This window comes from Suricata suricatta, chromosome 1 (assembly GCF_006229205.1).
Source record: "Suricata suricatta isolate VVHF042 chromosome 1, meerkat_22Aug2017_6uvM2_HiC, whole genome shotgun sequence".
Taxonomy (NCBI): Eukaryota; Metazoa; Chordata; class Mammalia; order Carnivora; family Herpestidae; genus Suricata; species Suricata suricatta.
This window is the reverse complement of record NC_043700.1, coordinates 57,442,325-57,469,506: the sequence shown is the minus strand read 5'-3', so window position 1 is coordinate 57,469,506 and position 27,182 is coordinate 57,442,325. Positions and strand designations below refer to the sequence as shown.

General features: G+C 34.7%; 1 long non-coding RNA gene across 1 annotated transcript in view; it reads left to right on the top strand.

The window, feature by feature from the left end:
- LOC115299754 overlaps positions 1-27,182 on the top strand; it is a 92,716-nt gene that overhangs the window by 2,949 nt on the left and 62,585 nt on the right. The window contains exon 2 of the long non-coding RNA XR_003912325.1: positions 20,321-20,434. This is a non-coding gene — a long non-coding RNA (uncharacterized LOC115299754). The remainder of the gene's footprint in view (positions 1-20,320; positions 20,435-27,182) is intronic.

The window sequence follows — 27,182 nt, the reverse complement described above, 5'->3', positions numbered from 1 at the left end:
AGGTCTAACAGGAGAACAGGAGAAACCTCATGGAGGACCAGGGGGAGGGGAAGAGAGAAAGAGAGTTGGGAAGAGAGAGGGACGCAAAACCTGAGAGACTACTGAATACTGAAAATGAACTGAGGGTTGAAGGGGAAGGGGGAGGAAGGAAAAGGGGTGGTGGTGATGGAGGAGGGCACTTGTGGGGAAGAGCACTGGGTGTTGTATGGAAACCAATTTGACAATAAACTATTTTTAAAAAAGGTAAAGAAAAAAATTTCTCCAAACTGTATTTTTCAATATTTTTTTACACTTGCAATAAACTGGAGGTGACAACTCAAAAAAAAATCATTTATCCAGAGTGCTGAGACTTGGGGCAAAAATGAGTCAGAAATGCAGAAAATATAAAAACCCTATATGCAGGAGCTCACCAATGATGTTCGGTATCTTCTGTCCCATTCCTCTCAGATACATTCTCTATATTTCCCTGCCCTTCTCCATGCCCAGGAAGACTCACAAACTGACCTCACTAAGCTTCCTTACAAGTGGATTTGTCTCATGGGATGCAACACTGAGGAGATGGAAGTGGAATGGTTTTTTGTTTTTTGTGGGTTTTTTTTTACCCCTCTTCTCCTAACTTTCCAATTTAGCAGTGATTCCAGCACTAACTGCATCTTCCTACAAGTAAAGACCCTCTTAGATGGTTTTTAATCCAAGCCTCTGCTCTCATTAGGTCCTGGAAATGAAATTTTCCTTGTCTATTCAGGCATGGGGATAGCACAGTCTTTTTTGCTGTTGTTCTCTGGCTATTTCAATATCCCGTTTTAGTGCCAGTAACCCTATTCACACCTCTGAAATTTACCTTTAGTAGATTATTTTAAAACTTTCTATTGTGTCCTGTCAACTGCTCAATAAAAGGCAGAATATGTACTATAAGAATTTAAATGAGAAAGCCTTTACTCTATTTTGGATATAGTCATATATTTAAATAGGAACTTTCAAATGTCAAAACAATGGCAGCTTACAAGATGAATTATATCTGTGCACCACTCCTATAGACTTTTTTTTTTTTTTTTTTACTCCTTGGCTACTGTTTGAAGACAATAGATCCCTTTGGTAAAAGGAATGGGCACTTTAAATCAAGAAAAGTCCTGGCTAACAAATGCTTTATACCAGTCTTTTGTAATCTTGTGCCTTTTCCTTCTTTTCTGGTTCTTATGGAAGACCTTTCTGAGATGCTCTGAATACTCCCTAAAGGAAGCAGGGCTACTTCCCCACCTCAAACTAGGTGGGAATTATGGTCTAAAAACAAGATTTCTGCAGAACCGAACTTTCAACTATGTTACAGCTTCCCTAAACCACTTACTGCCACAATTCTTTATGCCCATTAAAAAAAAAAGTTGGTCAACCAGCCAAGAGAAAAATCAATTACCAATCATTGCATTTGGAGGTGACAAGTGCAGTGCCTAAATGCAAGTGCCTTATGAACAAATCACATCTAAAAAGGATGACGACCAACTCTTTGTTGGAACACAAGCAAGGAAATTTTCTGCCATCTTTGAACTGGCAGGGACTTAAGTTTACAAAGAATTTCCCAAATAGTCACAGTTGGTGGAACTTATTCGACTTTAGGGTAATTTTCCTTTACAAATTAATGGTGATTTTGTTAGAGAAATTTCCCTGTGGCGTAACATTAATTAAATCCTTTTTTCCTCCCATATCTGAGTGTGAGCAAGATTTCTAAGCAGGGGAAGAAATATAAATGGATTCTCTGCTTATTGCCCTATCTAGGACTAAAGCCTTACAACAGAACAGTCAGCAGTATCAGAAAACAGCATTCCACCAGTTTAATAAATCATATTAATGACTATTTTTTTCCTAGGAGTTTCATATCATCTGTCTAGTTAAGCATCACAGAAGTTTAGAGTCAAAAGAAAACTTAAAAAAAAAAAAAGACCCAGAAGTTTCTCTAGTCTTCTTTAATAATAACATATACTATTGTTAAAATTATTTGAATTTTTAAAAATTTATTTACATATGTATATTTGTTGGATAAATATATGTTGGATAGTAGCAGGGCATATTAAAAGAATTTTGAAAAACCTTATTTCTAAAGATAGCAATCAGCTGAAAGTCACATCAACATTATGGTGGCATAAGATGCCCTACTTTTTGTTTCCTTCTCTAACAACTAAAATTCAGTCTCCAACAAAAAGTGCCTCCATGGAAGCTGTAGTATCTAGCAACATAAGCCAAGAGGCTAGAGAGGAGTCTGGTAATAAGCAGATAGACTTCAGTATAACTGTAGAACAAGAAGGAGCCAGTGAGCCAGCCTTAGCCCCTCTCTTGGCCAGCATTAGGAAAACCTGGAGAGTGTTGACTTAGGCAGACACCCATAAAGGACAGAGCCTTTATAGAAGTCCAGGCTTCCAGAAGAGAGATTCTGGAGCAAAAGGAAATATGAGTTTGGATGCTCTGAGGAGGTAAGAGAAACTTTGCCAGTGCCATGACCACTCCAGGGTGCACAGCACAGAACTGAACTACCCAGCACAGCCACCCCATGAGGGAAAGGAAAAGTGATTCGTGAGTGCCCAGCTTCCCCAGCTGTGAAGGAAGCTGCTGGAGAAACCTGTCTCTCTTCTTCAACATCCAGAGAATTGGGGCCAAACTCCAAGTTTTGGGGGATGAAAAGGGTTAAAAAAGAGGCACAGGAGAATATCAAAGGGCATTAAAGGACCTGATTCTTGCTGACTGCCTTCAGGACTCCAGGAGGAAGGCCACCCATGAGCCCGCCGACCCAGCATGTGGGCACGCTAATGCCCAAAATATTAAATCTGTACCTCCCTCCACACTGTGTTAGCATATTGTGATTCCCCCTGAGTGTAGTGGTAGGAATGATCTCCAGAAGACAGGAAGTTCACTCTGATAACAGTCCAGGGTCTGGAGGCAAAGGAGAAACCACAAATGTGAGCTGTAGTTTTACTTCATGAAAGAAAAGAAAAGAAAAGAAAAGAAAAAAAAGAAAAGAAAAGAAAAGAAAAGAAAAGAAAAGAAAAGAAAAGAAAAGAAACGAAACGAAACAAAGAAACAAAGAAAGAAAGAGGTTTCTAGCAGCCAGACTGGTGATCTATAAGATCTAAAGAAGACATACAAACTTAAGAATTTTCAAAGACCAAGGAAGTGGTGTGGAACAAGTGTATTCATACAAGTTTGGAGATAGAAGTCCCAGATATAAACAGTACTAACTAAAAGTAATGCCAGCCCGAAGGCAACTAGTAAAAATTGGAAGAAGTCACTGCTACTTCAAATATGGATACAACACAAAACCTCAAGAAACTAAAGAATCAAGAACACATGATATCATCAAAAATTCTCAATAGTACTTAAGGAATCAAACTCAAAGACACAAAGGAATCAAACTCAAAGACACAAAATGCAATAACTTACCTGATAATTCAAAATAGTTATTTTCAGGAAACTCAACAAGCTACACAGGAAACAATGTATGAACAAAATGAGAAATTTAACAATAGGTAGTCAATCATAAAAGAAACAAACAGTAATTCTGGAGTTGAATCATTTAATGACTGCAATGGCAAATAGACTAGAGAGCTTTAACAGAAGAATATATAATTAGTGAGCTAGAAGAGAGAACTTTGCAATTACCCTGTAAATTTCTCAACAGAAACCATTACTATTGAAAGAAAAAAATCCAGCCTAGAACAATTTACTAAAGATATCTTACAGAAATTGAGGAGAAATAAAGATTTTCCCAAATAAATAAATGTGGAGGGAGTTCATTACCACTAGACCTACCTTAGAAGAAAGGCTGACAGATGTCCAAGCTGAAATGAAAAGATGCTATTAACATGAAAACGTATGATAATATACAACACACTGGTAACGGTAAATAGGGTACAGTCAGAAAAGTCTAATTCCGTAACATGATGCTGTGTTAACCACTTAATTACAGTATAAAGGAAAAGAGTATTGGAACTAATTAGAGTTATTATAATTCATTACAAAACATATAATATAGGGAGAAATTGTGACATCAAAAATATAATGGGGAGGAGGTAAAAGGTTAGAAATGGAGACTTAAAAAAATCAAAAAGATCAATGAAACCATAAGACGGTTCTTTAAGAGGATAAACAAAATTGACAAACCTTTAGCTGGACCCACCAAGAAAATGAGACATTTCAAATAAATCAGAAATTAAGGAGGGGAGATAACAGTAGACACCATAGAAACACAGAGTATTTTTAGAGAATTTTATGAAAACTGATATGTCAATAAACTGGACAACCTAAAAGAAATGCACATTTCCTAAAAACTTATAACTTTCCAAAACTACATCAGGAAGAAATAGAAAATCTGAACAGAGTGATTACTAGCATTAAAATGGAATCAGCAATAAAGCAAACAAACAAACAAAATCCAAAAAAATAAAACCACCCAACAAACAAAAGTTTAAAACCAGATGGCTTTACAGGTGTATTCTACCAAATATCTCAAGAGAGTTAACACCTAATCTTCTCAGACTATCCCAAAATTGGGAGAGGAAAGAAAGTTTCCACATGCATTTTATGAAGTCACCATTTCTTTGACCAAAACCAGACAAAAACATTATAAGAAGAGAAAATTCCATGCCAATATTTCTGATAAACATAGATGCCAAATTCCTCAACACAGTATTAGCAAACTGAATTCATCAATATATTAAAAAGATCATTCACCACAATTGAGTGGGACTTATGCCAGGGATGTAAAGGTGGTTCAATATTCAGAAATCAATCAAAGTAATACATCACATTAACAGCAGAAAGAATAAAAATATGACTATCTCAATAGATAAAGAAAATCACTTGACAAATAAAAAATATAATGATTATTCATAATAAGAACTCTAAAAAAAGTGGTTTTAGAAAGAACATATCTCAACATAATAAAGGCAATATATGACAAACAATATATGGTAGTGAAAAGACTGAAAGCTTTTTCTCTAAGATCAGGAAAAATACAAGGATGTTCGTTCTTACCACATTTATTCAACATAATACTGATAGTCCTAGCTGTATCAATTAGACAAAAGAAAGAAATAAAGGCATCCAAGTTGGTACAAAGAAAAAATTTCTCTATTTTCAGAGAACATGATACCATATATTTAAAACCTTAATGCCTTCCAAAAAAAAAAAAAAACTATGAGTGTTGATAAATAAATTCAGTAAAGTCAGAAGATGCAAAATTAATATATAGGAATCTGGATCATTTCTATAGACTTATGATGAAGAAGAAGAAAGAAAAATTAAGAAACAATCCCATTTACAATTGTACCAAAATAGGATAAAATACTTAGGAATAAACTTAACCAAGGAAATAAAATACATATACTCTGAAAACTATAAAACATTTATGAAAACAATTGAAGACAAACAAATGGAAAACAGTCCGATGCTCGTGAGTGGAAGAACAGATACTGTTACAATGTCTATGCTACAGATTTAATGCAATCCCTATCAAAATATCAATGGCATTTTTCACAGAACTAGCACAAATAACACTAAATTTAATGGAATCACAAAGTCACTGAGTAGCTAAATTGAAATAACACAAACCCAGATTTCTAGATATACTACAAAACTGTAGTAATCAAAACAGTATGATACTGGCACAAAAATAGATAGTAGCTCAATAGAACAGAGAACCCAGAAGTAAACCCACAAATATATGGTCAATTCATTTATGACAAAGCAGGAAAGAATTTACAAGGGGGAGAGTCTCTTCAACAAATGGTGCTGGGAAAACTGGACAGTTATACACAAAGGAATGAAATGGTACCACTCGTTAATGCCATCCACATAAATAAACTAAAAATGGGTAGAAGATCTAAATGTGAGACCTGAAGCCATATAATTCCTAGAAGAACACAGGGAGTAATCTCTTGGAGATGAGCCATAGTAACATTTATCTAGATATGCCTCTTGAGGCAAGGGAAACAAAAGCAAAAACACATGATTCAGACTACCCCAAAATAAAAGCTTTTGCACAGCAAAGGAAACTAACAACAAAATAAAAAGCAACGTAATGAATGGGAAAACTATTTGTAAATGATATACCTGATAAGGAGTTAATATTCAAAATATATAAAGAACTTAGACAAAACCAAAACCCCACAGCAAGGACCTGAATCAACTTTTCCCAAAGAAAACATGCAGATGGCCAACAGACACATTTAAGGATGCTCAAAATAACTAATCCAGGGAAACGCAAATCAAAACCATAATGAGATGTCACCTTACACCTATCAGAATGTCTAGAATCAAATAAGATAAGGAATAAGAAGTATTGGCAAGGCTGTGGAGAAAAAGGAACCTCATTGCACTGTTGGTGAGAATGCAAATTGGTGCAGCTACTGTAAAAAACAGTATGGAGTTTCCTCAAAACCTAAAAATAGAAATACCGTTTGACTCCACTATGATTTACCCAAAGAAAACAAAAACACTAATTTGAAAAGATACGCACCCCTATGTTTATTGCAGAATTATTTACAATAGTAATAATATGTGGTGTTTGGGTGGTTCAGTAGTTGAGCGTCTGACTTTGGCTCAGGTCATGATCTCATGGATTTGTGAATTCAAGCCCCATATGGGGTTTGCTGGCTGTCAGCACTAAGTCTGCTTCAGCTCCTCCGTCTCTTTGCCCCTCCCCCCTCACACACTCTCTCTCAAAAATAAATAAAATTTAAAAATACAATATAAAGATATGGCAGCAACTCACGTACATCAACAAATGAGTAGATAAAGATACGGTTTGTATGTATGTATGTATGCATATATGTGTGTGTATGCATATATGTGTGTGTATGCATATATGTGTGTGTATGCATATATGTGTGTGTATGCATATATATGAGATCTTACCAAGTGTCGTATCACAAATGGACCTACAAGGTATTATGTTAATAAAAATAAATAAGAGAAAGAGAAATATGGTATGATTATACTCATATATAGAATTTAAGAAAAATACAACTCTTTCTTTAGAAAAGGAGACAAAAAACAGGATCTTATATACAGAGAACAAACTGATAGTTTCCAGAGAAGTGTCTAGGAAGAGAGGTGGAATCAAAAAAAGGTGATTAGTAGGTAGACATTTCCATTTACAAAATAAAGAAATTACACAGGTGAAAAGTACAGCATAGGGAATAAAGTCAATAAAATTAAAATAATTTTTGATAGCAAATGGTAACTACACTTATCATGATGAGCACTGAGTAATGTATAGAATTGTTGAATCATTATGTTGCACATCTGAAACTAATAGAACATGGTATGCTAATTCTATATCAATAGGAAGACTCATCATCCCATGTAGTTACAAAAAAAACCCCACTTTTTCCCCCTCTTATGATGAGAATTGGCATCTGGTCTTAACAACTTTCAAAAATACCAGTTAACAGTATTGGGTACATAATTTTTAACTGAAGTAAATGTTATAGTCTATGCTATAATATGGGTATATGATAGACAGGTGTTAGATGATAGATAGATACATAGATAATAGATAGATAGATCCCTTATACAACCCTGATGAGAAAGCATTATCCCCATTTTGTGCAGTGGAATAAAAAGGATCAGATGGGCTAAATAAAGTGCTCCCATTTCTTCCTCTGGAAAACCCTTACTCTCTATTTGATGCCACAGCCTATATACAATACTGACTTCTTCACTGACTGACTGACCCAGCCTAAACTGAGCTGGCTTCATACCTTTGAGTCAGGAAGAATTTTCCATGAAGTTATTTATCTCCTAGATTAATTCATAATAATTACCACAGTTAGATTTCATAAAGTAAAAAAAAAAACTATTGGAGACATTTTATAAAACTATCATTTCTAGTAAAAGAAAATTTGTTCTATAGCCTGTGTTGTTTCATTGCTTAAACAAAAACTAGAGCAATTAGATTTAAATATGTAAAAATATGTAGAAAGCTATCAGGAAGACCAATGCTTTTCTGATTTCAGAGTCTCTTTAAACTACTGAGACCTTTCCTACTTTTCCTCACAAATACCTCAAGAGAACTATCCCAAGTGTGGTGCCAGTGTGACCAAAAAGATGTAGTGAAGAAGAAACATGAAAAAACTTCCCAGAGAATAAGAAATTTAAATAATATTCAAAATATAATATAGAGTGAGGCAGTTAAGGATAATGAAAACATCTTATTTTTAATGTTTCTGATTCTTTATAAAATGTATTTTTCATCCTAGTTTGCTCAGCTAATGAATGTTTCTGTATCTCCAGTTTGGAAAGTATATAAAACACTCTAGTAATATCTCTCATTAAAATATCTATAAAACATATTGTAGATGCCCCTGAAATGGGGCTCATTTAACTGACCCCTTTATGAGATTTATGACATCAGAATCACATCCAATTCCAGCTGATTAAGGAAATTTTATAGAAGCAGAACCAGAAGAAAATGGGACTATCTGAGCCATGCCTATAAATATAGTGTGCACCGACAAGCCTTTCAGAAGTGTTTATTAAATGAAAAATAGTTTTTTCACCCTGACTGCTGTATTTCATCAGAGGCCCCAGAGCTCTCTGTCAATACCCTTTCACACATTTAATTGTCACAAGGTAGGGACTCAAACCACCAAAGGCACCTTAGCCTCAATCATTCCTTATCCTTAAAACTTTGTGGGAAACTATGAATCAATAATATATTTGTAGTAGGAGAGTGGGTTTTACTGGTGATAATCACCTTGATCTTTAACTGCTTAAAGTAGAAAAGAGAAAGAACAGAAGGTTTACAAGGTCCATGACCCCTTCTGTGGTGAACCCAACATGGATGGATGATTTATTATGGCCCAATTATTTCTTCTCCACTAAAGCCTGCCACAACAACAAAGTGCACTTATTTTAGAACTACTCTGTTTACGGTGTTCTTTTGGTCTTCTTTGTAGAGGTAGCTTAAAGAGAAGTGCAATGTGTTTTATGCGCTGAAAATTCCAAGTAGGATTTTCAATTAATAAGAAAAAATTGAACAGAATTCTAACCCTTTAACAAGATAAGAGTATGATATTAAATACAGATTGGGCTTTTAGAGTTTTTTAATATTTTCTGCAATATTTATGAGGCAGCTTTGCACATTGCCAGGTTTATGACTTCAATATTTTTATGCGACATTTTAAGTTTCCTGCAAATATTTGCAATTAGAAACTAAATACCATTTAAAAGTCAAAATGAATATGATAAAGAATATAATGGATTTCTTATTCATGTTTCTATACCCAGTCAAAATTGATATTTGACATTTGAATTTTTGCTTCCTTGCTCTTTTTATTTTCTGAGTTTAACACAACTGTCTATTGCCAATTTTTCTCAATATAGAGCCATGAGTTATAAGACTGTTTTGTTGGTACTACTGTAACATAAATAATAACAGTTTTAAGTTAATCAAGAAAATAGGGTTGATCTATATTGTGATTGCATAGCTCTGTAATGCAAAAAAGTAATAAGTGATTATTTGTGAAGACTTACAGGATATTTGGATTAAAAGTTCTTAGTAGTTCTATGTATTTCCAGGGTACCTGGAACAAAGAATCACAATCTGTGCAGCCTAAAAACAACAGAAAGAAATAAAACACAAAACAAAATAAAACAAAACCCAGAAATGTATTGTTTCACAGTTGCAGGAGTGAGAAGTTAGAAATCAAGGAGGGACGGGGTCATATTCCTTCTGACACCTGCTAAGGACAGTCCTCCTATGACTCATACTAGTTTTTGGTGATTGTGAATAATTCTTGACTTTCTTTGGGTTGCAGCTGTAATACTTCAATATTTGTCTCAGTGTGTATATGGTCTTCTCCCTTGCATGTTTGTGTCTTTTCTCTTCTTCTTATAAGGACACCAGCTGCACAAGATTAACTGTGACCTCATCTATTTCAGTATGACCTAAGTACATCTATAGTGACCCTATTTACAAACAAGTTTGCATTCTGAAGTCTATATTCGATGCCCCTCTATATAATTGAGTCAGGACTTCAACATCTTTCTTGGGGGGAGCAGGACACAATTTAACCCTGAACAGGAATCATCTATCAAACAACTTTCTTCAAGGACAAAACATTAATTCATGTTGAAGAAACAGTTTTACATACTAAGAATCTGTTTAACTTATTTGTTCTTAATAAGTTAAACAGTTTTACATACTAAGGATTTGCTTAACTCATTTGTTCTTATTATTCTTAATCAGGCAAAATTTGAATAGGAAGACATGAAGGACATATATTTTCATTAATCATTTGAAATATATATATTTTTTAAGTTTTTTTTAATATTATTTTTTTAGAGACAGAGACAGAGCATAAGCAGGGGAGAGGCAGAGAGGAAGAGAGAGAGACACACAGAATCTGTAGCAGTCTCCAGGCTCTGAGCCGTCAGCCCAGAGCCCAGCCAGGCTCGAACCTAGGAATCATGAGATCATGACCTGAGCTGAAGTTGGGTGCGTAACAGACTGAGTAACTTAATACATATCTTTAAATGTCATTGCTAATATGGCAGAATTATGTGGCAAGCTTCTAAGATCCCTTCTTCTATTTACAAAAGACAGACTGGATAGAAGTGCTTCTCTTTTAGTCTCTGAAAACCCGGTAATAATTTAGGTATTTGAGAAGTTCTGTATTATCTATTTTAGACCATCAGGAAAACCTTTAATTTTTTAAGTTTATTTACTTATTTTGAGAGAGAGAGAGAGTGAGTATGAGCAGAGAGGGACAGAAAGAAAGGGAAAGAGGGAATCTCAAGCAGGCTCCACACTGTCAGCACAGACTCACACCCCGATGTGAGCCTTGAATCATGAGATCATGACCTGAACTCATGACCTGAGTGTCAAGGGTTGGACACAACTCACTGACCCACTGGTGCCTCAGAAAAACTTTTAATTGCAAATGGGAATTTTCAGGTGTCTGTCTTCTTGGATGCTCAAACCTTGTAGAAGCAAAGGTATTATTACTTTATAATATAGATGTTACTTTTACATGCTAGCAAGCAAATTAGGAAATAGGCTATTTCCTAATACTAAAGAGTATGACTGAACACGTTACGTTAAGTAATTGGTTCCATCAGCTCTGGTCTAAGGTTTACAGATAAAATCTTGATGCCTAAAAAGAAATAAAGGAAGCTGAACATTTTATTTTGTTATCTTACCCCACATAGGTAGAAGATAAGAATGGTATGCAGGGGGAAGACAGTTTCTTCCAAAGAGGTCTTGTTAACCTAAGCAGGTATTAACCTTCTACTGTCATACTGGCTGATTATCTGCGGTGGAAGAGTTGGTATCTGAATTTAAACACCTTGAAGTTCCTATTTGATTTTGAAATAAATGTTTAATTCTTAAAAATAGTTTTAACAATGCAGGAGGTCAAGGGATCTGTGGGGAATCTAATGAAAACCATGGACACTTTTTGAAACCATGCATGTCAAGAGGCCCTGGGTGGCTCAGTAGGTTAATCGTCTGACTTCGGCTCAGGTCATGATCTCATGGTTCATGGTTGTGAGCCCCGCATCCAGCTCTGTGGTGACAGCTAGCTCAGAGCTTGGAGCCTGTCTTTGGATCCTATGTCTCCCTCTCTCTCTCTGTCCATCCCCTGCTCATGCTGTCTCTCTCTCTCTCTCAAAAGTATATGAAACATTTAAACAAAAAACTATGCATGTCACAATCATATAAAAGTTTCCATAACATTTCAGTGAGTTAATGGGCTGCCTGTTTTATACTCAATCTTCTAAGGGATGCTCCAGCAAGGATCATTATTAGAATACATATGATAAAATGAAACACAAATCTTCAGAGGTGGTACTATTTTTTGAATCACTGGATATTGATCTTAATTGCTTCCACTGGAAACTATGTTGAAAGATCAAGACTCCTTTCAAAATTAAATTCTTTCCTAATGATCTTATTATGCTTTTGGAAATCACCTTTTTGGAAATTGCTGGATGTAATATGCAATGATTTAGAATGAATATCTTATTTATTTGGTTTTTGCTGTTTACTATAAGGCATAAAGGCAGAGGTTTAAAATAAAAGTATAAAGGTTATTGGCTACATGAAAAAGGTCTGGATTAGGACAACAGTAGAGAGTCACTCATATTTCATCACACATTTAGAAATGAACCATCAGGAAAATGTATAAGTCATTTCATGCAGACTTTGAACTGTGGTCTTATATAGAACCAGGCTGAATAGTTTTAATACCTCTGGGGACTCTGATAATACAGTTTAATTTGATTGATCATTACTGGTCTCTCCAACCCAGGCATGGATTGTCACACTAGCCTTTTGTCTTACTACACTGAGCTAAATTTAGGTCCCTTTTGCCAGGTTCTTTAGAGACATAATAAGCTATAAGAAGCTTGGAATAATAAGATTCAAGATGAAGTTTGTGTTTGCATATACATATATATTTACTGGTCATGCAAACCATGTAGCATTCTGCTAAACCTTCATTGCTTACAAAGTGAGAAAACTCAGGTACTATTTGAGAAAGAAAAAAAAGACAGAATAAAGAGAATAAGGAAGGAAGAAAACAAGAAAACCAAGTCTGAGTAAAAGTGGGTAAAATTGACTATGCAGTTTGATATATATTCACAAATTTCTGAAAATAACATGTAAACGTTTTACTTCTTTATAAATCCATAATATACTTTTTTCTGGATCTTAGCATAATTTATTTTTTTCTCTTGCTCTCTTTGCCTAGGGTACTCTCTTATAATCATCAAACTCAAGGTTTGGTGCCCCTTTATTGGGCTTTCACCATAGCCATCCTCGCCTAAGCCCTAAGACAGGGTGTTTCTTATTTCTTATTGTCCCATGTCTAGGACATATACCCAATACGTGACATTACACTTATTGAATGAATGGATGGATCAATGAATAAATGCATCAATATTCATTAATTGTTTTAACTATAATCATGGCATACCATAATGAATTCATAGTTTTTATCTGGTCTTACTCTTTTATTTCTACTTCCTCTGTATTCTCTTCCTCACCCTCTGGTTTTCTTTCAAATTTGGAAGCTTCTTAAATTCAAAGATAAATTATAATACTACCAATATTGTTTAGAAATCACAAACTGGTGTGCCTGGGTGGCTCAGTCGGTTAAGCGTCTGACTTCTGCTCAGGTCATGATCTCACAGTTCGTGGGTTCAAGCCCCACATCAGGCTCTGTGCTGACAGCTAGCTCGAAGCCTAGAGCCTGTCTTCAAATCCTGTGACTCCTTCTCTCTCTGACCCTCCCCTGTTCACACTCTCTCTCTCTCTCAAAAAAAAAAAAAAAAGAAAAGAAAAAGAAATCACAAACTAATTAAATTATTGGTATCTCTAAAACCTAACAGATAGAGCCCCCCCCTTAGACATTTTCTTATAATTTCTAAGAATAATGATTTATACGGCTCTACATGGGTTTGAAAATCAACCTAAATCCAAGATATTCTTGTACTTACACAATAGTTATTTATACAGTGTCGAGTGAGTGACAATGACTATGCCAAGTGCTGAAAAATAAATGAAACATAGTTTTTACAATCTAGTGAGACAAGAATGTGTAACAATTGTTCCTTATATACGTGCTACTTCATTTGTTAATTTTTACATGTGTTTTGTTTAAAAAGAACTAAAATAGTGACAATAACAATATGATAAATGATATATAGAAAAAAATACCAAGGGCACTGGGGGAGCATAGAGAAGACACAGACCACTGCATAAGCTTATGTGAAGCCTAACAACCCCCCTGCCCCCACCTCCCACAGGCTCTTAGGTTGATATTTTCTTCTTGTGAGTTTGTTAAACAACACATTTAAAATGGTGAATTCTTATCTGCTTCATTCTTGACTGTATTCTTATATATTAGATTTTCAGAGGACATCAGTACCTTCTTTAAGACAGCAGGGTAGCCACTCCGACCAAAATATATGGTGCCAGAATGAATAAAAAACCAAGTCCCATCTATATGTTGCCTGCAAGAGACTCATTTTATTTTTATTTTTAACAGATTAAACCAGTGCTTTTTTATATCCTTTTTTAAAAAGTAAACTTAATGTTGAAAAGGTCATATTACAACCAAAAATTACAACATTCTAAGTATATTTAAGCATAAAACAATGGCACAATGCAGTTCCTATAACCTCGTTTACAGAGTACATATAACTAAATTCAGACTTGATGTATTGTAAAAGAATGGATCAAAATTTTCAACTTCGGGATAGTGTTGCTTTTTAATTTTTTAATTTATTTTTAACTTGTTTTACTTTTTATTTGAATTTTAGTTATGTAACATATAGTGTAATATTGGCTTCAGGCATGGAATTTAGTGATTCAAAACTTACATACAACACCCAATGCTAATCACAAGTGTACTCCTTAATACCCATTATTCACTTAACCCATTCCCCATCATCTTCCCTCAAGGGATTTCAGTTTGTTCTCTGTTTAAGAGTCTTCTACAGTTTGCCTCCCTCTTTTTTTTTCCCTTCCCCTATGCTTATCTGTCTTGTTCAAACGATTCATTTTAGATCTAAAGACACCTGCAGACTGAAAGAGGGGGTGGAGAAACACTTGCCATATAAATGGACATCAAAAGAAAGCCAGAGTAACAAAGCTTATATCAGACAAACTAGATTTTAAACCAAGAATGTAATAAGAGATGTAGAAAGGCACTATGTCATAACAAAGAGGATTATTCAACAAGCAATTTAACAATTGTAAATATTTATGCCCCCACCATGAAACACCCCAGTAAATGAAACAATGAATAACTAACATAAAGGACCTCCTTTATAATAATACATTAATAGTAGAGGACTTTAACACCCACCTTACATCAATGGACAGATCATCTAAGCAGCAAATCAACCAGGAAAAAAAATGACACCTTCGACCAGATGGATTTAACAGATAGATTCAGCATACTCCATCCTAAAGCACCAGAATACAAATTTTTTCTATTGATTTGTTTTTTTAGAGAGAGAAAGGAAGAGGGGCAGACGGAGAGGAAAAACTTAAGGATGCTCCATGCTTTGCACAAAGCCCAACATAGAGGGTTGATGCCATGACTCTGGGACATTGACCAGAGCCAAAATTAAGAGTTGGATGCTCAACTACTGAGCCAGCCAGGTGCCCCCACATTCTTGTCAAGTGTACATGGAAAATTCTCTAGGATACATTAAATACCAGGTTATTAATCAGGCCTCAACAATTACAAAACGATTGAGATCATAATATACATGTTTTCCAACGACAAAATTATGAAACTTGAAATCAACCACAAGAAAAAACCTGGAAGGACCACAAATATATGGAAGTTAAACAACATGCCACTAAACAATGAATGTGTCAGCCAGAATATCAAAGAAGAAATAAAAAAGTATATGGAAATAAATGGAAAAGAAAACACTATGATCTAAAACTTAGTGATGCAGCAAAAGTGGTCCTAAACAAAATAGGCTTACCTTAAAGAACAAACAAAACAAAACAAAACAAAACAACAACAACAAAAAAAACACCAAACTAACAACCTAACCTTATATCTAAAGGAACTAGAAAAAGAACAACAAATGAAGCCTAAAGTCAGCAGAACAAGGGAAATAATATAGATCAGAACAGGAATAAATGCTATGGAAACAAACAGAAAAACCCACAATAGAATGGATCAATGTTGCTGGTTCTTTGAGAAAAATAATACAATTGATTAATCCCTAGCCAGACTTATCAAAAAGAAAAGTAATCAAATAAATAAAATCACAAATGAGAGAGTAGAAATAGCAACTAACACTATAGAAATACAAACAGTTATAAGAGAACATAATGAAAAACTGAATGCTAATAAATTGAACAACCTGGAATAAATGGATAAATTCCTAGAAACATATAAACTACCAAAACTGAAACAGGAAGAAATAGAAAACTTGAACAGATAACCAGGAAAGAAATTGAATCAGTAATTTAAAAAGTTCTAAATCAGAGGTTCCTGGGTGGTTTAGTTAGTTAAGTGTCCAACGTCAGCTCAGGTCATGATCTTGCAGTTCATGAATTTGAGCCCCACGTCAGGCTCTGTGCTGACAGCTCAGAGCCTGGAGCCTGCTTCAGATTCTGTGTCTCCCTCTTTCTATACCCCTCCCCCACTCACACTCTTTCTCTCAAAAATAAACATTTAAAAAAATTTTTTTAAACCTAACAAACAAAAGTTCAGGCCAATGGCTTCACAGGTGAATTCTACAAAACCATTAAAGAAGAGTTAATACTTATTCTTCTAAAAATATCTTAAAAAAATAGAAAAGGAAGGACAATTTCCAAATTCATTCTGAGACCTACATTACCCTGCTACTAAAACCAGATAAATACTCCAATAAAAAAGGGAACTATGGGCCAATATCCTTGGTGAACATAGATGTGAAAATTCTCAAGATAATATTAGCAAATCAAATCCAACTATGCCTTAAAAGAATCATTCACCATAATAAACTATTAATAAAAAAAAAAGAATCATTCACCATGAGCCATGATCAAATGGGATTTATTCCTGGGCTGTGAGGCGGTTCATTATTCACAAATCAATCAATGTGATACACACCACATTAACAAAGGAAGGAATAAGAGCCATATGATCCTCTCAATAGATGTAGAAAATGCATTTGATGAAGGATAACACTGATTCCTGATAAAAAGCCTCAACAAAGTAGGGACAGGGGGAATATAACATACCTTAACATAACAAAGGCCATAAATAAAAAATCCACAATGAATATCATCCTCAATGGGGAAAAACTAAGAGGTTTTTTCTATTGTCAGGAATAATCTAGAGATGTTCATTCTCACCACTGTCATTTAACATAGTACTGGAAATCCTAGGCTCAGCAATCAGACAAAAAAAAAAGGAAATAAGCAGCATATAAATCAATGAGGAAGAAGTCAAATTTTCACCATTTGCAGATGGCATGATGCTCTATATAGAAAACCCAAAAGACCTCATCCAAAAAAATTTTAAGAACTGATACACAAAATCAGTAAACCTGTGGGATACAAAACCAATGTACAGAAATCTTTTGCATTTCTATACACCAATAATGAAACAGTAGAAAGAGAAATCAAGGAATCGGTCCCATTGACAGTTGTGCCAAAAACTACAAGATACCTAGGAATAAACCTAAACAAAGAGGCAAAATATCTGTACTCTATAAACTATAAAATATTGATGAAAGAAATTGAAGATGGCACAGAGAAATGGAAAAACATTCTATGTTCATGGATTAGGAAGAACAAATATTGTTTAAAAGTCTCTACTACCCAAAGCAATCTACACATGCAATGCAATCCATATCAAAATACCACCAGCATTTTTCACAGAACTAGAAGAAAAAATCCTAAAATTTGTATGGAACCACAAAAGGACCCAGAAGGTAGCCCAAGCAACCTTGAAAAAGAAAAGCTGGAGGTATCACAATTCCAGACTTCAAGTTATATTATAAAGCTGTAGTGATCAAGACAATATGGTACTGGCACAAAAATAGACAAGAGCAAGAGATCAATAGAACAGAACGGAAACCCAGAAATCAGTCAAGAATTATTTGGTCAATTAATCTGAAACAAAGGCAGGAAAGAATATCCCGTGGGAAAAGACAATCTTTTCAACAAATAATGTTGGGGAAAATTGGACAGCAACATGCAAAAGACTGAAACTGGATTACGTTCTTCCACCATACACAAAAATAAAATCAAAATGGATTAAAAGTCCTAAATGTGAGACAGGAAACCATTAAAATCCCAGAGGAGAAAACATGCAGTAACCTCTTTGACATCAGCCATAGCAACTTCTTACTAGGTAAGTCTCCTGAGGCAAGGGAAACAAAAGAAAACATGAACTATTGAAACTTCATCAAGATAAAAAGCCTCTGCACTGCGAAGGAAACAATCAATAAAACTATAAGGCAACCTTCAGAATGGAAGAAGATACTTGCAAATGACATGTATGAAAAAGGGTTAGTATCCAAAATCTATAAGGAATTCATCAAACTTAGCACCTAAAACATACAAATAATCCAGTTAAAAATGGGCAGAAGATACAAATGGACATTTTCCCAAAGAAGACATCCAGATGGCTAAGAGACACATGAAAACATGCTCAACATCATTTGTCATCAGTGAAATACAAGCCAAAACTACAATGAGATACCACCTCAAACCTGTCAGAATAGCTAAAATTAACAGCACAGGAAACAACAGGTCTTGGTAAGGATGCAAAGAGAGGAGAACTCTCTTGCACTGTTGGTGGCAATGCAAACTAGTGCCACCACTCTGAAAAACAGTATCGAGGTTCTCAAAAAGTTAAAAATAGCACTACCCTATGACTAGCAATTGCACTACTAGATATTTTCCCAAACAATTCAAATACAGTAATTTGAAGGGATATGTGCACCTCCATGTTTATAGCAGGATTATAAACAGTAGCCAAATTATGGAAAGAGACCAAATGTGTTTCAACTGATGAATGAATAAAGAAGAGGTGGTGTGTATATGTGTGTGTGTGTGTATACATGGTACATACCATGGAATATTACTCAGCCATAAAAAATGAAATCTTGATATTTGTAATGACATAGAGCTGGAGAGTATTATGCTAAGCAAAATAAGTCAGTCAGAAAAAGACAAATACCACTTGATCGCACTCATATGTGGAATTTAAGAAACAAAACAGACATGGGGGAAAAAGAGAAGAAAAATAAGAAATAGATTCTTATGGATAGAGAACAAACAGAGTTAATGGAGGGCAGGTTACCAGGAAAAAAATGGGTTAAACAGGTGATGGGAATTAAGAACTGCATTTGCCCTGATGAGCACCAAGTGTAGTATTAAGTGCTAACTCACTAAATTGTATACCTGAAACTAATATTATTCTATATATTTACTGGAATTTAAATTAAAAACTTGTGGAAAAAAAGAAAGTAGGATGACAGCTTTAGAGTCTTGCTTCAGCGGGTCCTCAGAACTATGCCTAAAAATGACTGCTGCCTAGGTGTGCATGACATGCACTGTAGGGACTGAGTTTTGAGGACAGCCCTTTTCTAGTCCAGAAAATATTTCTTCTTTAATTAGGAAAGGTAAATGTATTGTTTGCAACCTCTAAATCACGTTTAGGTTATTTTTCCACCTCTAAAATATCTAGTGTTAACCTCGGTTTTCAACTTTTCTCATTATTATTTAATGAACTTGGTTATTTTATATTACTCTTGAATGATATATTTCTATCACTGACTGTTTTTGTTATTTTGACTACTTTACCCCTGCTTTTATCTCATTCTCTAGATGATCTCCAGAGAAGCAATGGCATTTTCCTAAAATATTTGATTTTCCCCTTTTATTTTCCTGTTTCAACAGCTTTTATAACAACAGAAATGCTTTGCTAGCTTAAATTGGCTATTATGAGGTACAAGGTGCTATGGGAGTGAGTGGACATTTCTCTTGTGCAAATTAGAGAGTGTTCACAGCCACCTTGTGCCCCATCATTAAATCAAAGGAGAGAACCGTCTCTGAAATGAGCACTGGCTGTGCATTGTCAGTCCTATGATCCCCTTAACCTGTCAGCTTTCATTACTTTACAGAAGATGAGAAATTACTTTGAACAGCAAGATGAGTGTGATGATATTGTGTTTGTGGATGCACACACTCCAGAAATTGAAAATGACATTTTCCTCTGCACAGAGCTGAGCAGAGAGCATCATTGTTCACCTCTAGTCCACCCAAAGTTCAAATGAACCATGACTTATGAGCTATTTTATATCCAGAACGCTGCCACATAAATATATAAGACACACTATATTGATAAAGCCACAGTCTATCTTACGCAGAGTGCCATTTCATATAGTGGCACAAAAGGATTTTATGGGAGCAAGCTAGGTGAATCTCTCTTCCTAAAAATATAAAAGTGTATCATTAAATAAATATGTCTTCATTTAACAATTACTCAGTCTTAGTGATTAGTCTAAAAATGTCTTGAAACTACTGACTTGTTGATCTTTAGTCCATTTAGAGTTTTACTGGATTCATGAGTTTTTCTTATTCTAATTTGTAGATCTTTTTTCAACTCATATTAAAACTACCTCTTTCAAGCTTTCAGGGATTTGCAAGTATCCCATTCTTCTAATTAAAAAAAATGGATGTTATGTCTACTCCCTTTATAGTGCTATATAATTTGATTATATAAATTTCCAATCATTATCTTTCCCAATAATTTTTACTTTGAATTATCAAAAACTACAAAAGAGTTATCTTTTGTTTTAGGTTGGATATCTATCACTGGTGTGCTCGGGCTCCACTAAACCTTCCTTGTGTTATGGCAATTAGATTTATCGTTAATGGTGCTGACGCCGTATGATGGAATTGTGTGAGAGTAAGGTAAGAGTCTTGTTTGTTTTCATCTTTAGTTTATAACAGCTATTATTTTTAGGAAACTATTTCCAGGTTCTTTCATGAATCATGATTCATACATTATGGTTCATATTTTATATGTTATAGTTAATGAAAAGGTTTTCATTTACTTAGTATTTAATTGCCCAGAAGACCTTCTAACTCAAACCTTTTATATTCTAATAATTGCATTTTGTCGTTCAGAGAATTACTAACTTTTTCAGATTTGTTTCCTAATAATTAAGTACTTTATTGCCAGGGGTTTTTGAAAATATGGATACATTCTATCCATAGGATTATTCATCAGATATTTGTCATTGGGAAAATCTCAATGCCAGGTTCTGCGAGCAGAAAAAAAGCCACTAATACTTCTCCCTCTTGAAAGTTCACAGTGTATTAGAAGAAACAAGTAAAATATAGTTACAGTAAGTTACAGTAAAACCTGGTTTTACTGTAAAACCTGGCTCTTCAGGCTCTCCAATATCACATAAAAAAAGATTTTGCTAGGGAGCAGTTGGGAATGTTTCATCAACACAGGACACTTGGTTAAAACAAAAAAACAAGACAACAACAAAAATATACTCATTGTTAAAACTGTCATGCTTACATACCAAACACATCATTGAATCTTTATGTTTAGCTAATGAAAATACATCGTGTCAGGACACCTATTTTAACAGATAATCTTCTGATGGTAATGACAAAAATATCAAAAAGGACGCTAATCATTCAAAGATTCATCAGTCTATGAATGTTTATATATTGGCCACACATAATCAATATTTGCTAGAAGTTTAGTCTATCAATGTTGTTGAATTTTATTGTGAAGTCAGCGAGCAGAATCATCACAAGTAATTTTTATTGTATGAGGTTTTGATCCAGAATCCATGCTATAATTTTCTGAGTATATAAGCAAGTTCAAGTTTTGAGTCTTGATATGAAAAGTAAGCTTCTCAGAAATTCCTATGGTAAACCCTTTTCAAATTTCTTTTTTTAAAGTTTATTTATATATTTTGAGAGAGAGAGACAGAGAGAGTGAGAATGCACAAACCGGAGAAGGACCAAGAGAGAGAGGGAGAGAGAGAACGCCAAGCAGCATCCTCGCTGTCATTGCAGAGGCTGATGTGAGGCTCAATCTCATGAACCATGAGATCATGACCTGATCCGAAATCAGGAGTCAGATGCTTAACTGAGTGTACCACTCAAGTGCCCCTACAACTTTCTTTTTTATATTATTCAAACTAGGTAGCTTTGTAATTTAAAAAAATATTTTAATATAGATTAAATGACATAATAAAAGTATGAAATATTATTCTTCTACACTTCCTTTCGCAATGGAAATTGAAATTCCTAGCAACTAGGAATACCCTGAGTGCTGAAGTGGCAGATCGAGGCTATGGACAGAACATATGACATTAAAGGGAAACAAATGACAAAATCTCTGGTGTCATATTGAACAAAATTTGAATGGTTTGCTAAACTAATTTGTTATATTACTGTTGTTTTGTTATTTGAACAAAATATTTTTTAAAAACCTTAACTAGTAGGAATTATTATTTCTCAAACACCAGGTATTATCTAGAAAGCTCACTATGGAATTATGTGCTTCTTACTATGAACCTAAAAATCCTGTAAAGTTATGCCTAAATATCATGCCATTCTATCAGCTGTATGACTTTCTTGTTTAGACGCACATTCTGATTTACCTCTATGTTTATTCCTACCTCCCACCCAATTCTTTTTTTTTATTTTAAAACATTCTTTTACTTTTTCGTTTTGAGTGAGAGAGAGAGAGAGAGAGAGAGAAAGAGGGAGGGAGGGAGGGAGGGAGGATGAGTGGGGTAGGGCTAGGGAGGAAGGAGACACAGAATCTGAAGCAGGCTCCAGATTGAGCTATCAGCACAGAGCCCAACATGGGGCTCAAACTCATGAACTGTGAGATCATGACCTAAGCCAAAGTTGAAGACTTAACTGGCTGAGCCACACAGGTGCCCCTACCCACTTATTTTTTCACTTTGTGGTCAAAATGATCTTTGTGGGATGCAATCAAGTCATTACCCATTCCAGAAATCCTTTTGTGGCTTTTATTTCTCTACATGATAATTCTAAGCTCCCTGCATGGCACATCAGTCTCCTGGATTTCTTTCCCATTTTGCTTCCCACCTGCACCCCTTACTGAAGCAATCTGAGCTGCAATACTTGTTTTCCAATTTTTCATAGTCTTTTTTCTCTCACAGTTTTAAATATTCTTTTTTTCTCATCTGGAAACGTTGTATTGGTAATTTCATCCACGTTGCATTGGTAACTTCTCCACCTATACTGAAATTTATCTCTGATTTCTTTTCTCTCAGAAGTCATTTCTATCCCCTCCCTGCAAAGGTAGGTGTTTTTTTTTCTTTCTTCAAAAGTAAATCATTTATCTCTATTTTGGAGTTTATAGCAGTACTGTAAATATTTTTTTACATAGCTCATTTCTTTAAAATTTTTTAACGTTTATTCATCTTTAAGAAATGGAGAGATATGGAACATAAGTGGGGTAAGTGCAGAGAGAGAGAGGGAGACACAGAATCTGGAGCAAGCTCCAGGCTCTGGGCTGTCAGCACAGAGCCAGCCAGACACAGGGCTTGAACCATGGACTACAAGATTATGACTTGAGTTGAAGGCGGCCACTTAACTGACTGAGCCACCCAGGTGCCCCAGATAACTCATTTCTTATAGGAATGTGGGCACCTCAAAGGTGGGGCTGTGCACTATTCATTTTTATTTTTACTTTTAATTATTAGCATAATGACTGGTACAGAGGAGATATTTGAAGCTATATGTGTGAATGAATAAGCCCATTAATAAATCTCTGGTATTGGACTATAGCATGATCACTTTTTTTGATCTGTATACCTCCCTTTTCCTCACCACTAGCAATCCCTGTGTGGATATGTATACACCGTCTCTTACTTCCCTGCTAACCAATTCTCTTAGTGATAACCGTTTGGGAAGAAGGTTCAAATTCTTCTGCTGAATTTGAGAATGTAATCGCATAAAAGGCTCTGAAATTTAATCAAATTGCTACATAGTTTGTCAGGAAAAAAATTAACAACTATGCTACATTTTTCTGAGTTTTATTTATGTTCTGGAAAATGGTTTCCTCCTGACCTAACGATGACTGAAAAAGAAAGAAACATTATTACTTAAAATGTCACCAATAAATTTAGCAGAGTGATATTAAATATTTTATAGGAGTAGTCCAAGCCAAGCCAAGAAAAAAATTCTACGTTGCATTAGCTAGCATTTTCCTGAACTAATTCTTTCAAAAAATAAAATGACATTGTTTTAGAACAGCCAATATGTTTGGTCTATAAAGAATCTTAAGCCTGAATTGTGTAACTTCCACTAAGAGTTAAGGAAATAGGAGAAAATATAGGTTTTAGCCCCAAAATCCTTTTACTAAGATTATTTCTACAAAATTTAATTCAAAAATATTTTCTACCTAGTTTCAAAATGGATTTTTTGGGAATACTACTATCATATGGATTATCTCACTGGCTGGGATCATTATAAGCTATCTTTATATCACAATTCAGTTAATTTATCTTCTAACCATCCTGTGGCAGGGCCATTATTAAGTGGATGCAGAGATGTGATACAGTTCAGTTCAAGTTAACCTTGCTTCACAACAGTGACACGAGTTAATTTAATTCCTGTCACCAGACTTCACACAGGGTATATTGCACATTACCTCTTGTTATTGAAACTACAGTCATTATCTACAAATCTCCCCTTGTAAAATCTATATGTGACCCTTCTTACATCTACTCCATACAGATAGAGACATGCAACATAATTAAATACCCATAAGGAAATATACCATAAAAACTAAACTTCATATGAACTCAATACAAATGTACAAAAAATTTAGATGCTCCGTTCCAGTCAGTTGTCCCTTCCTTCCATCTTTCTTCCCTACGTTCCTTTTTTCCACAAGTGTTTATTGAGTACTTACTATGTGTTAAGTGCTGTTCTAGGTATTATGAATATACCAGTATAAAAATAGACAAAATCCATGATCTGTAATTTTTTTAATATATATTAACTCTGGTCATGAAAACCATTTTGTTGAATGCTTGCTCTGTGCCTAGTATTCAAGAATGAATCTCAGCTAAATATCTTAATAAAATCTTCTATCTAATAGAGATATACAATTCACAGTGTATTCACAGTGAATACAGACTATAACTATAGCTTTGTTTAGAAAACTGATGACAAATTATATAACATCATTACAAATTCACACCGTTCAGGGTGTAAGTACTTCAAGAAAATTAAAGTAGCTCATCCTTATGAGCTCTCATTTTCTGAATGTAAAAGTAGTGACTCAGAGAATCTGTGAAAGATCCATGTGTTTACACTCTTCCCTTTTCAAGTCTTGGCACAAAAGTAAGGAAACACATAAAAGAAATCATCATCTCTAGCCACCACTACTTCCTGCTGACAATGTTATCCTCTTCAGGTTTAAGAGAAAAGGGCAAATAACTAAGGCTGCCATGGCCATCTAAAGACTGAGTCTTTAAGGAAAACATTTTCATCAGTGTCTCTATTCCAAGTGGAAAGATCTATTGTGAAAGGGAAAACCTTTCTGGCAATGGTTTTTGGCATTGGATTCAACATTATATATCTGTGAGATTCCTTTCTCTTTGGAAATGAGGCTCTTTGCTCTCTTATTCTGTACGGTCAAGCAGAGAAAGTAAGTATAACATAGCCAAGACTAACTTAGGCTCATAGAATGAACCTAAGATTAAAATCTGTTTCTGTATTGCCTTTTTATTTTTTTACTACATTTGTATCTTTGCATTTACATATGTCCGCTAATTAACAACTAATCTAATAAGTAAATAAAATGGTACCACAAATCCTCTGAAATGCTGTAGTAAATACCGACAGAAACAATAAAGTTAATTTCAATAGCAATGAGGATGGTTAAACTACTTCAATAATTAGTAAAGATTCTTCAGGCTAGACTGAAACATACAATTCATAGTCCATAAAAAATTTTGATTTCTTAGAACTAGATTGCAAGTCTTCTTTCCCTGTCTTGGTTAGATAAGCAACATCTCTACCACAGTGAACATGATGTAGTCTTCCCCGTATTTCGTTAATATTTGTGTTTTCCTAGAGGTGTGTGTGTGTGTGTGTGTGTGTGTGTGTGTGTAATATCCATAATGCCATAAAATGGCTGTGGCCCATGTAAAGACATGAGAAAATATAAGCATTTACTTGGACAATGTTGTACTGATTTAGATCAGGGTTTTGTTAGGTTTTGTTTTGTTTTGGTTTTTCTTATTCCTAAATCTGTACATCACATCTGTGAGATTATTTACACACCACTGTTGCCATTAATCCTCATTCTAAATCATTGTTATCTTAACATTCCTACTTTTATTGTCCTCCAAACCATTTTCAAAATGCTAAGGTTTGAGATTCTTTTCTTCTTTGACACAATTTTTCCTGAGTAGGAAATGCCATCTCAATAAATTATTCAAACAATACTTATTGAAACAATAATTGTTAGAGCAGGTCCATGTAATCAACCTCTGCTGAGCCTCCTCAGCTCCATGTTCTTTCCTTCACCTTTCTTTTTTCATTAACCCAGCACTAACGTCTAGTTCAACTTTATAGGAGATTTTCCTCTCTTTCTCTTTTGGGGTGGGTATCTTTCCTTCTGAATGTAAATGTTCACTAGAGATTTGTAAACTCTGAATGTTTTCCTCCTCCTCCTAGTATTTGCCTGTAATATTACCCTAATTTTATATTCAGGCTTTCTGCCTGGATCTGCCTTTGGCAGCATTTATATATAATTTTAACTCTGTAGATCTTCTCTAAGTTTCTTAATAATTTAACCTAAAGAGTTAAGTCTTATGCTATTGTCAATTCTTCACATGCACTGATAATGAGCAAATTTGTAAGTTCCTCTCCTGTGCCCATAATTCTAAATAATCACATTAAGTCAAAAACTTCAAAACACATATTTAATCAAATTTTTATATAGAGAAAAATATGCACAAAAATATTTGTCAGAGGCCCCACACCTTACAGATCACCTTGAGGAAGAATGCTGGGTTTTTTATTCCTACTCACAGCCCGCCATAGGTCTGTCCTCACATCAAGTGCACCTGGACTCCTGGAAAATGAGACTCTAGGCTACGATTGTCCACCATTGATGTATGAGTTTATTTTTTTTCACTTAAGTTTCTTTTTTTTTCCTGTTTATTTGCTTATTTTTTAACATATGCAATTATTTTCCATCATTTACACTACAGTAGTTACAATTACACTCCAAACAGAAAAGCAAAGTAAAAAATCAAAACCCCAAAGTCTATTTCATGTAATTAGACTTACACAGACATTAGAAGATTATGTAACAACTAGTTAATCACCTAATTTCACAGCTATCTGAAGTGGCAATCGTTATATAGCAGCTTATCTATGATACATTCAAGATACATGATACAATTTATTACTTGCCCATAAGCTAAAACACAGCCTGCTTAAGATAAAAAGCTTCTGCACTGCAAAGGAAACAATCACGAAAACTAATAGGCAACCGATGGAATGGGAAAAGATAGTTGCAAATGACATATCAGATAAAGGGCTAGTATCCAAAATCTACAAGGAACTCACCAAACTCCACACCCACAAAACAAATAAACCAGTGAAGAAATGGGCAGAAGACATGAACAGACAC